The sequence below is a fragment of the Panthera tigris genome, chromosome D1, assembly GCF_018350195.1.
Source record: "Panthera tigris isolate Pti1 chromosome D1, P.tigris_Pti1_mat1.1, whole genome shotgun sequence".
NCBI classification, from domain to species: Eukaryota; Metazoa; Chordata; class Mammalia; order Carnivora; family Felidae; genus Panthera; species Panthera tigris.
In genome coordinates this window covers 32,130,200-32,143,482 of record NC_056669.1, presented here as the reverse complement: position 1 = coordinate 32,143,482, position 13,283 = coordinate 32,130,200, and the positions used below count along the sequence as shown (strand labels likewise).

The 13,283-nt window shown below is 37.3% G+C and overlaps 1 non-coding gene across 1 annotated transcript; it reads left to right on the top strand.

Moving 5' to 3' along the window:
• The first annotated feature begins 12,308 nt into the window (after nt 1–12,308).
• On the top strand, nt 12,309–12,472 carry LOC122231633. Its single transcript, XR_006208890.1, has one exon. It is a non-coding gene; the product is annotated as a U1 spliceosomal RNA (small nuclear RNA).
• Nucleotides 12,473–13,283: the final 811 nt, after the last annotated feature.

Genomic DNA, 13,283 nt, shown 5'->3' with positions numbered 1-13,283 from the left:
GCAAGTTGTGTTTCACATTAATTTGCTGTGTGAGATGCATGTTCCTTTTGTTTTCGTTGCTCAAAATGTGTATGCTTAACACTGATTCCTTGCAATGTTAATAATTGTTCTATAAATATGGCTCCATGGTGTCAATTTAAACAGGAGGCCAGTAGACTGAGGTTGCTTTAATGCCATTGTGGTCTACCTAAGCAAATCAAAATCTATACATGTAAAGCCCTCAAGATTACTTAATTGAAACCTAAGGAAAATCAACCACAAACAGCCAAAGAGGCTTTAAGCTATTGCCAATCACATAATTTCTTTCTTTCTTTCTTTTTCTTTTTCTTTCTTTCTCTCTTTGTTTTCTTTTTTCTTCTTCCTTTTTTTTACATCCCCATCTTCTTTATATGTCATTTATCAGCTCCTGTCAGAGAACTCCTAACCAATTCAGTTTGGTATTGCTCAATGTAAATAGATTTTTGCTCAAATGAAATAAAATTAGTATGTCTCTGTTTATCTCTGTAATTATTTTTTTGAGTATAGTTGACATTCAACATTAATTAGTTTCAAGTGTAGAGCATAGTAATATGACAATTCTGTACATCACTCTATGCTCACCACAAGTGTAGCTACCATCTGTCACCATATAACACTATTACAATACCATTGATTATATTCCCTATGCTATAACTTCTATTACCATGACTTACTCATTCCATAACTGGGAGTCCATATCGCCCACTCCCCTTCATTCATTTTGCACACCCACCTTCACCCTCTCTCTTGTGGCTACCATCAGTTTCTTCTCTGTATTTATAGGTCTCATGCTTTTTGTTTATTCATTTGTTTGTTTGTTCAAAATTCCACATATAAATGAAATCATATGGTATTTATCTTTGTCTGTCTGACTTATATCACTTATCATAATACTCTGTAGCCCATCCATGTTGATGCAAATGGAAAAATCTCAAACACTTTTATAGCTGAGTAACATTCCATTATACATACACCTACCACTTCCTCAGCCATTCATCTATGGATGGACACTTGGGTTGCTTCCATAGCTTGGCTGTTGTAAATAATGCTGCAATAAACATAGGAGTGCATATAGTTTTTCAAATTTGTGCTTTCATTTTCTCTGGGTAAATAGCCAGTAATGGAACTACTGGATTTTATGGTATTTCTATTTTTAATTTTATTGAGAAGCCTCCATTCTGTTTTCCATAGTGACTGCTTCCATAGTTTGCATGCTTACCAACTGTACACAAGACTTCCATTTTCTCCATTAACACTTATTTTTTAATAAGTATTAAATAATACTTATCTCTCACTAATACTTATTTTTATGGTTTTATTTTTTTAAGTTACATCCAAATTTGTTAGCTTATAGTGCAACAGTGATTTAAGGAGTAGATTCCTTAGTGCCCCTTACCCATTTAGCCCATCCCCCCTTCCATATCCCCTCCAGTAACTCTGTTCCATAATCTCACTAATACTTATTTCTTTTTTTTTTTATTTTAACCATCTGACAGTTATGACGTTATATCTTCTTGTAGTTTTCATTTGCATTTCCCTGATGGTGTGTGATGTTGAACATCTTTCAAGTGTCTTTTTCTATTCCAATATCTTCTTTGGAAAAATATCTATTCAGATACTCTATCCATTATTTAATCAGATTATTTAGTTCTTTTGGTGTTAAGTTTTATAAGTTATTCTTATATTTTGAATATTAACCCGTTATTTTATATATATATAATCTTATTTGAGAATATCTTCTTACATTAAGTAGGTTGCCTTTGCCATTAAGATGGGTTTCTTTGCTGTGTAAGAGTTTTTAATTTTTCTATAGTCCCAATTGTAGTCTCACACCAAAGAAAAAGTTCTCAGACACTAAGATTGAGTGGACATGCAGGGCTGCTTCTGCTAGCAAAACAGCAACAGCAGCAGCAGCAAACTGTACATAGTCTTTATTTCATGTTCGCCTGATATAATTTTTGCCTCCAGACATAGATCAAACATACATCTGGTGTTTATGTGAAAGCATGAGGGGAAGATGTGCAGTCTCAAGGACTGCTAGGCAATTACAGTGGGTCTGTTTCCTAACTGGCTCCTGGGAGATCATGGGGCTCTATATCTCATAGTGCTATCACGTTCAACAGATTTGAGACCAGAACATCACTGATGTTTCAGCAATTACCCCATTCACTTTGCCATGGCTTACAATACACTCTAAAAATAACTCCACATCTCACCCCCCTTTTTCTATTAGCAAGACCATGACTTGTCATTGAAGTGGTGAGCATCGGGGTATTGGTGAAGAACATCTTGAGTGACCTGTTAGAGGAGCAAAGAGACATCATCATTTTGAAAACTGCAATAAAAAAAGATTAGCAATAATATAATAGTGTTAAACCAGGAGTGTAGATTGAAATCAGAGAACCAGTTTTTTTTCGTTTGATCCAGTTAGAAATATAATTGAGAGTGTTAATTGTGGCCTGTTGGCCTTTTTGTTGAAGCTTTTATAATTGTTTTTGCAATCTGATTTTTAAGTTGTTAATGGAGACATTTAAGGGTGGTGAGTCGAATGCCTGATTAAAACGTCTATGCATTGGACACCAGGACTCATTGTATAAAGTGGGAGTGAGACAGTAGGTTGTGAAACCTGAGTCACATACAAGTTGTGTATGCCCATTGATTATGTCGATATAGAACCAGTTGAATTTACCATGTACAAATGTAGCAGGATATATGTATACATTTTTTTTTAGTAAATGGCAGGACAATCCTACAAGAGAAACAAGAGAAACAAGAGAAAGTTTGAATAGAGGAATAGGCATTAATGGAGTATTTGAGTCTAATATTGGACCTGCAAATCGAGGGTTCTATATGGGTTTATCAGTGTCATAATGGAAAGGAAGTGAGCAATTTTAGATGCATCCCTCCAGAGATTTATTACTTTTTATGACCCTCAGTCCTTTGAGTACCCAGTTTTTAAGGATAGTATTGTTAAATAGGGTATTTTGGTAAAATTACAAGAACAGTAGAAGTCCCATGAGGAGCCATCATAGGACCCCATCTCCAGCCAGGGTCTGGCTGGCACTGGAGGCACTCTCATTTTTCTTCAGTTAGGTTTTCTCCTATTTTTATTGTGAGAACAAAATGTTGATCTTTGATAGGTACTTACCCAAGATTCATCTTCTGGTGTTTTAAGTATGCTATTCACATATCATTGTTTGTGATGAGGGACACAGAGGCTTTGGTTAAGTATGGCGAGTATTAGGATCATAATAGAAACAGAGGGATGCCCAAGTGAGAAAAAGTCCAATTTATTGGGCGCTTTTGGGATGAGTAGGTAAACAAATCATCAGGGTTAATGGGAACCCAGTGTCTTCCGGTAATAGAGGAGTCATTAGATGAAACAGGAATTTTAGGATCTTCCCAGGAGACTAAATCAAACATAAGAGAGCTAAGAAGTTGAGCCCAATAGGTAAAAGTAGAGTGTGGGTGAGTAGAAGCAACAGATAAAGAAGGCGACACAGTAGCAGCAGTATTACCTTAGATGAGTTGCTAGCAAGTCAAGAGATGATGGACAGAAACATATCTTTAGGCGTCACAGGCATGCCTGTGATGGCTAAAACCTCTTTAGCCTATGAGGTTATTTTTTTTAAACATCACACAAGGAGATGTCTTGCAAACTTCCTCTTATTTGGATTTGACATCTCGTTGGGAGGTGACACTGCGATCAGTTTGAAGTTTGGAATTGGATTTTTGAGTCCCTTGTGCCAACTCATGATGTGGTTTTATTAACCAAGCAGGTACACACACAGGATCTTGAGGAGAAAGCACAACCAAAAAACCTCTCTCCGAGATTAACAATTGTATTAGACCCTTCCAGGTTGGCCCCTCATTGGGCAATCTATATCTTACCTTGGGTTTTGGAAGTTCCTGTTCCATCTGAAAACGTTTGAGCATTGCAGAATGAAAATTTCTATGTAATCGTAAATGATTTAATGTGGATAGAGTTCTCATTAATCTTTCCCTAGGGGTGGCATTCCCCCCCCTTTTGTTTTAATAAGAGTAGTTTAAATATGTTTAATTATGGCTTTAAGTTCTGGCAGTGAAGGAGTCTTGGCATCAGGTGAACACACATAGGAGAAAACAGCAAAACATGATTAGATTAACAGAAAGAAAGGAGCCCAGATAAGAGTCCTTTTATAGTTGATAAAATTTTCTGTTTACTTAATTTTATGTTATTAATTTTGTTTAGTTTGAATGTAGTTTTATACTTTTGTATATTTTTACCATTTGTTTTATGATCTTAAAGATGTCAAATATCTGTATTCGTCCTAAAAGTTTTTTTACAAGCCTCTATGGATGAAACACATATTGTAAGGGCTTCAGAACAATAATTATAAATGACAAAAGTCTTAAAAATGGACATGGTTAATAATATGATTTGAAAGTTTACTATGATATATGTGAAAGGAAATTTAGTTGTTTTTGTGACACATAACATCTTGATAATTAGAATATTAAATGATTATCTTATATAAAAACATATTAACATTTTAGGAATTATATATATATATGAGCAATTATAGCACTGACCCAAAAGCAATATAACCTAAGTTTTCTTCTTATTTGCCAGAGAGGGCTTTCTAAGTAACAAGAAATACAAAGGCTCAACTGTTAAAAAGATTTTATTTACAATTTAATTCTTGGGAAGTTTGTTAACCTTTACAAAGTTACAAAGCATATCCTAAATAGGATTATAGATTATTATAAATTTTAATTATTTATTTAACCAGGGTAGCAATAAGAAATTTTTAAGACAAATATGTAGCTTTATATAGTTGCTAGCAAAACCTAACTCCTTTAGCCCATCCGCCCTCCCATATTCCCTCCAGTAACCCTCAGTTTGTTCTCCATATTTATGAGTCTCTTCTCTTTTGTGCCCCTCCCTGTTTTTATATTACTTTTGCTTCCATCCCTTATATTCATCTGTTTTGTCTCTTAAAGTCCTCATATGAGTGAAGTCATATGATTTTTGCCTTTCTCTGACTAATTTCACTTAGCATAATACCCTCCAGTTCCATCCACATAGTTGCAAATGGCAAGATTTCATTCTTTTTGATTGCTGAGTAATACTCCATTGTATATATATATGCACTTCTTTATCCACTCATCCATTGATGGACATTTGGGCTCTTTCCATACTTTGGCTATTGTTGATAGTGCTGCTATAAACATGGGGGTGTATGTGTCCCTTCGAAAGAGCACACCTGTATCCTATGGATAAATGCTTAGTAGTGCAATTGCTGGGTAGTAATGGGTAGTTCTGTTTTCAGATTTTTGAGAAACATCCATGCTGTTTTCCAGAGTGGCTGCATCAGCTTGCATTCCCACCAACAATGTAAAAGAGATCCTCTTTCTCCGCATCCTCGACATCTTTTGTTGCCTGAGTTGTTAATGTTAACCATTCTGACAAGTGTAAGGTGGTATCTCATTGTGGATTTGATTTGCATTTCCCTGATTATGAGTGATGGTGAGCATATTTTCATGTGTCGGTTGGCCATCTGGATGTCTTCTTTGGAGAAGTGTCTATTCATGTCTGTCGCCCATTTCTTCCCTGGATTATTATTATTATCTTTTTTTTGTGTTGAGTGTGATAATCCTTTGTAGATTTTTGGACACTAACCCTTTATGTCATATGTTATTTGCAAATATCTTGTCCCATTCCATCAGTTGCGTTTTAATTTTGCTGATTGTTTCCTTCGCTGTGCAAAAGCTTTTTATTTTGATGAGGTCCCAGTAGTTCATTTTTGCTTTTGTTTCCCTTGCCTCTAGAGACGTGTTGACTAAGAGATTGCTGCGGGCAAGATCAAAGAAGCTTTTGCCTGCTTTCTCCTCGAGGATTTTGATGGCTTCCTGTCTTACATTGAGGTCTTTCATCCACTTTGAGTTTATTTTTGTGTATGGTGTAAGAAAGTGGTCCAGGCTCATTCTTCTGCATGTTGCTGTCCAGTTTTCCCAGAACCACTTGCTGAAGAGACTGTCTTTATTCCATCGGATATTCTTTCCTGCTTTCTCAAAGATTAGTTGGCCATACGTTTGTGGGTCCATTTCTGGGCTCTCTGTTCTATTCGATTGATTTGAGTGTCTGTTCTTCTGCCAGTACCATACTGTCTTGATGATTACAGCTTTGTAGGACAGCTTGAAGTCTGGGATTGTGATGCCTCCTGCTTTGGTTTTATTTTTTAAGATTGCTTTGGCTATCGGGGTCTTTTCTAGCTCCATACAAATTTTAGGATTATTTGTTCTATCTCTGTGAAGAATGCTGGTGTTACTTTGATAGGGATCACGTTGAATATGTAGATTGCTTTGGGTAGTATTGACATTTTAACAATATTTGTTCTTCCTATCCGGGAGCATGGAATATTTTCCCCTTTTTTGTGTATTTTTTTCAATTTCTTTCATAAGGTTTATATAGTTTTCAGTGTATAGATTTTTCACCTCTTTGGCTAGATTTATTCCTAGGTATTTTATAGTTTTTGGTGCAACTGTAAATGGGATCTATTCCTTGATTTCTCTTTCTGTCACATCATTGTTGGTGTATAAGAATGCAAACGATTTCTGTGCATTGATTTTATATCCTGCAACTTTGCTGAATTCATGAATCAGTTCCAGCAGTTTTTTGGTGGAATCTTTTGGGTTTTCCATAGAGACTATCATGCCATCTGTGAAGAGTGAACGTTTGACCTCCTCCTGGCCGATTTGGATGCCTTTTATTTCTTTGTGTTGTTTGATTGCAGTGGCTAAGACTTCCAATACTAAGTTGAATAACAGTGGTGAGAGTGAACATCCCTGCCTTGTTCCTGACCTTCGGGGGAAAGCTCTCAGTTTTTCCCCATTGAGGATATTAGCATTGGGTCGTTCATATATGGCTTTTATGATCTTGAGGTATGCTCCCTCTATCCCTACTTTCTTGAGGGTTTTTACCAAGAAAGGATCCTGCATTTTCTCAAATGCTTTCTCTGCATATATTGAGAGGGTCATATGGCTCTTGTCCTTTCTTTTATTGATGTGATGCATCACGTTGTTTTGCAGATATTGAACCAGCCCTGCATCCCAGGTATAAATCCCACTTGGTCATGGTGAAAAATATTGTTAATGTATCATTGGGTCCACTTGGCTAATATCTTGTTGAGGAGTTTTGCATCCATGTTCATCAGGGAAATTGGTCTATAGTTCTCCTTTTTAGTGGGGTCTCTGTCTGGTTTTGGAATCAAGGTAATGCTGGCTTCATAAAACGTATTTGGAAGTTTTCCTTCCATTTCTATTTTTTGGAACACCTTCAAGAGAATAGGTGTTAACTCTTCCTTAAATGTTTATTAGAATTCCCCTGCAAAGCCATCTGGCCTGGACCCTTGTTTTTGGAGAGATTTTTGATTACTAATTCGATTTCCTTACTGGTTATGGGTCTGTTCAAATTTTCTATTTCTTCCTGTTTCAGTTTTGGTAGTGTATACGTTTCTAGGAATTGGTCCATTTCTTCCAGATTACCCATTTTATTGGCATATAGTTAATCATAATATTCTCTTATTGTTTTTCTTTCTGTTGTGTTGGTTGTGATCTCTCCTCTTTCATTCTTGATTTTATTTATCCGGGTCTTTACCGTTCTCTTCTTAATCAAACTGGCTAGTGGTTTATCAATTTTGTTAATTCTTTGAAAGAACCAGCTTTTGGTTTCATTGATTTGTTCTACTGTTTTTGCTTTTTGTTTTTGTTTTCAATAGCATTGATTTCTGCTCTAATCATTATTATTTCCTGTCTTCTGCACGTTATGAGTTTTTTTTGCTGTTCTTTTTCCAGATCCTTGAGGCATAAGGTTAGGTTGTGTATCTGAGATCTTCCTTCTTTAGGAAGGCCTGGATTGCTATATACTTTCCTCTTATGACTGCCTTTGCTGCATCCCAGAGGTTTTGGGTTGTGGTATTATCATTTTCATTGGCTTCCACATACTTTTTAATTTCCTCTTTAGCTGCTTTGTTAGCCCATTCATTCTTTAGTAGGTTGTTCTTCAGTCTCCAAGTATTTGTTACATTTCCAAATTTTTTCTTGTGGTTGATTTCAAGTTTCATAGTGTGGTCTGAAAATATGCACGGTATGATATCGATCTTTTTGTACTTACTTAGGGCTGATTTGTGTCCCAGTATATGGTCTATTCTGGAGAACGTTCCTTGTGCACTGGAGAAGAATGTATATTCTGCTGCTTTAGGATGAAATGTTCTGAATATATCTGTTAAGTCCATCTGGTCCAGTGTGTCCTTCAAGGCCATTGTTTCCTTGTTGATTTTTTGATTAGATGATCTGTCCATTGTTGTGAGTGGGTTATTGAGGTCTCCTACTATTAAGGTATTACTATTGATGAGTTTCTTTCTGTTTGTGATTAATTTATTTATATATTTGGGTGCTGTCACATTTGGCGCATAAATGTTTACAATTGTTAGGTCTTCTTGGTCTATAGACTCCTTGATTATGATATAATGCCCTTCTGCATCCTTTGATACAGTCTTTATTTTAAAGTCTAGATTGTCTGATATAAGTATGGCTACTCCGGCTTTCTTTTGTTGACCATTAGCATGATAGATGGTTCTCCATCCCCTTACTTTCAATCTGAAGGTGTCTTTAGGTCTAAATTGGGTCTCTTGTAAACATTATAGATGGATCTTGTTTTCTTATCCATTCAGTTACTCTATGTCTTTTGATTGGAGCATTGAGTCCATTGACGTTTAGAGTGAGTACTGAAAGATAAGAATTTATTGCCATTATGATGCTTGTAGAGTTGGAGTTTCTGGTGGTGTTCTCTGGTCCTTTCTAATCTTTTGTTGCTTTTAGTATTTATTTATTTGCTTGTTTGTTTGTTTATTATATATTTTCATCTTTTGTCCCCTCAGAAAGTCCCCCTTAGTATTTCTTGCAGGGCTGGTTCAGTGGTCACAAACTCCTTTAATTTTTGTCTGGGAAACTTTTTATCTCTCCTTCTATTTTGAATGACAGCCTTGCTGGATAAAGAATTCTTGGCTTTGGAAGATGGTGACGTAGGAGGACACTGGGCTCACCACGTCCTGCTGATCAGTTAGATTCCACCCATATCTGCCTACATAACCCAGAAAACTGCCAGAAGATTAGCAGAACGGACTCTCCAGAGCAAAGCATAGACAAGAGGACCATGGAAAAGGACGGATCTGCCTCCCTCCCAGTGCAACAGGACCCCTCCCTAGCGGACCACCCAAGGCAAAGTGAGCTGAGCCTGCCCCTCCTGCCACTATGCAACTTGCAGATCCACCCCAGCTAATATGCCGGATCCCATAGAAGCAGCACCACAAACCTATCAGTGTGCAAGTAGCCCAGACGGGGGCCACACCACTCCACAGTGAGTCCTGCCCCTGGGAGAGGGGAAGATAAGGTACACACCAGTCTGACTGTGGCCCCAGCGGTGGGCTGGGGGCAGGCACCAGGTCTGAATGCGGCCCCACCCACCAACACAACTTACTCCAGACAGCACAGGGCAAGTGCCCTGCAGTTCCACGCCACTCCAGGGACTATCCAAAATGACGAAATGGAAGAATTCTCCTCAAATGAAACTCCAGGAAATAGCGACAGCTAACGAACTGATCAAAAACAATTTAAGCAATGTAACAGAAAATGAATTAAAATAATAGTCATAAAGTTAATCGCTGGGCTTGAAAAAAGTATAGAGGACAGCAATCTATTAATGTAGGGATCAAGTGACTAAGAAACAGTCAGGAGGAGCTAAAAATGCTATAAATGAGCTGCAAAATAAAATGGAGGCAACGACAGCTTGCATTGAAGAGGCAGAGGAGAGAATAGGTGATTTAGAAGATAAAATTAAGGAAAAAGAGGAAGCTGAGAAAAAGATAGATAAAAAAAATCCAGGAGTATGAGGGGAGAATTAGGGAACTAAGAGATGCAATCAAATGGAACAATATCTGTATTATAAGAATTCCAGAAGAGAAAGAGAGAAAGGGGCTGAAGGTGTACTTGAAGAAATAATAGGTGAGAACTTCCCTGATCTGGGGAGGGAAAAAGGCATTGAAATCCAAGAGGCACAGAGAACGCCCTTCAGACATAATTTGAATCAATTTTCTGCATGACATATCATACGGAAACTGGCAAAATACAATGGTAAAGAGAAGATTCTGAAAGCAGCTGGGGATAAAGAGGCTCTAACTTACAAAGGGAGACCCATAAGACTAGTGGAAGATCTATCTACTGAAACTTGGCAGGCTAAAGAAATGGCAGGAAATCTTCAGTGTGAACAGAAAAAATATGCAGCCGAGAATCCTTTACCCAGCAAATCTCTCATTCAGAATAGAAGGAGAGATAAAGGTCTTCCCAAACAAAAACTGAAGGAATTCATCACCACTAAACCATCCCTACAAGAGATCCTAAGGGGGAATCCTTTGAGACAAAGTACCAGAGACATCACTACAAGCATGAAACCTACAGACATCACAATGACTCTAAACCCAAATCTTTCTATAATAACACTGAATATAAATGGACTAAATGCTCCAACCAAAAGACATAGGGTATCAGAATGGATTAAAAAAAAAAAAAAAAACAAGACCCATCTATTTGCTATCTACAAGAGACTCATTTTAGACCTGAGGACACCTTCAGATTGCAAGTGAGGGGTTGGAGAACTATCATGCTACTGGAAGTCAAAAGAAAGCTGGAGTAGCCATACTTATATCAGACAAACTAGACTTCAAAGTAAAGGCTGTACAAGAGATGAAAAAGGGCATTATATAATCATTGCAGGGTCTATACATCAGGAAGAGCTAACAATTATAAATGTCTATGCGCCAAATATGGGAGCCCCCAAATATATAAAACTATTAATCGGAAACATAAGCAAACTTATTGATAAGAATGTGGTGACTGCAGGGGACTTTAATACTCCACTTATAGCAATGGACAGATCATCTAGACACAGGATCAATAAAGAAACAAGGACCCTGAATGATATATTGGATCAGATGGACTTGACAGATATAATTAGAACTCTGCATCCCAAAGCAACACAATATACTTTCTTCTTGAGTGCACATGGAGCATTCTCCAAGATAGATCACATGCTGGGTCACAAAACAGCCCTTCATAAGTATACAAGAATTGAGATCATACCATGCATACTTTCAGACCACAATGTTATGAAGCTTGAAATCAACCACAGGAAAAAGGATGAAAACCTCCAAAAGCATGGAGGTTAAAGAACACCCTACTAAAGAATGAATGGGTCAACCAGGCAGTTAGAGAAGAAATTTAAAAATATATGGAAATAAATGAAAATGAAAATACAACAATCAAAACGCTTTGGGACGCAGTGAAGGCAGCCCTGAAAGGAAAACACATTGCAATCTAGGCCTATCTCATATAATTACATTACATATAATGTAACAAAGATTTCAGCAGTAGATTCCTTAGTGGCCCTTACACATTAGCCCTCAGTTTGTCTTTTAACAATGGTTATATAAATTTCAAAAATGCTGGACTAAAAGAGTATTTGTAAAGGAATACAAAAAAAATAAAAATTTTTGACTTAAGAACTTCTCAGAGTCTATAAGATGACTAAGAGCATTATGAATCTTCAAGAAGGAGATAAATTATATAACATTTCCCAAATGATTTAACACAAAATCTGTGGAGTCCATCCTGGGTTTTGCAGGGGTAACTTTCCACAAGGAATGCCTTGAGGACTGGCATGTGCAAAATTCAAAGATGAGTGAAAAGGATGTAGGATGCTGTACCCTATTGAATAAGGAGTCTCAACTGAAATAAGGCTGATCCATTTTTCTCCTCTCCATGCCACTTCCTGCAGCCAGAGCCATGAAAACTGGGAACAATTTAAAGTGCTCTGTTCTTCTCTGGCAACATGATAATGTTTAACTCTAGGTCTTGGCTTCGACTTTAAAAGTTGCCAGATCCAGACTGTGAGGTGTACAGTTAATTATTTTAGTTCCTTTTTCCCCTCCATATTCAACAGAATCCCATCAGAAAACAAAGCTCATGGTGGCTGAGGAAAACAAGTCACAGTTTGAATTCATTTAGCACTGAAGCGTAATGGATTATGTTCCTATTTCCTCTGGCAACCATAATACTTCCAAGTTTTTGCTAAACTGTCCCTGTTTATATGACACATAATAGCAACCACGAATTCAGACTGCCCTTCTGTTTGAAGGCTTCCTATGTGTGTTTTGTTTTCAAACCTATTGCACATTGAAATCTGACACTTAGCAATACTTACCTGGCAGGGGAGATACCATAATCACAAGGGTGGTTTTCCTAGGACAAGGCTTACCTATTGCACTCTGGATGTGCTGACCCCTGCAATTTCCCCAAATGTGGGAAACTGGACTGCATAATTTGTGGTAGTGTGGGACTGTGTTCACACTTTCCCTTCATTAAAAAAAAATCTGAAATTTAGCAAACCCCTCCAGGATGCATATACATTCAGAAGCTTCCTGATTGTGCTGTGGTCTAAACATAACCTAAATTACTTTAGAGTGAACATCTTTGCCAGTTTCTCTCTGGAGTTAGGGGCTCACTTCCACATAGATGATCATGACAGACCCAAGTAAGGAAGACAATCTAAATCAAATGGAAAAGAATTAAGTGCTTGGCTGATCCTCATCACAAATCCTAGAATTGAGGATTTGAGAGGAGTACCCTTATAGGATCAGTTTTTGGCTTTCTTAGTCTTGAGGCCCAGTGTGACATTTGTACATAATTCCATTTTCAAATACCTCATGGTTAACTCAGGGAGACTGGAATCAGAGGATTGCGATAATGTAAAAGAAATTGCTGCCACACGGTGGAGTACTCAGTTGTTATATGCAATTTCCTTTAAAACCTTCATAAATTTTCATCATATAACATGGAAGATGTATTTCACTATATTTTTTTCACTTATGTATTTATTACTCACTTCTTTTCACTAGGATCTGAAGGCATTTAGTCCATGAATATGAGATTTTCCAGACACACAGACTTGCTTTGCCATCCCCACATCACTTATTCTGCATCTATGCCCAAAAGCGAATTATAGTGCCAATCCTATAGCAATAGAGCATTATAACTTTCCTCTTTCCCCTTTATCCCATTTTTTTTGTCTGCAGAAGTGTCACGGTGTTGATAAAGTGTTTATATATCAGGACCCACAGATGGAAGGCTGCCCCAATGGTCTGGCCCATATCACAAATCTAAACCTAAGT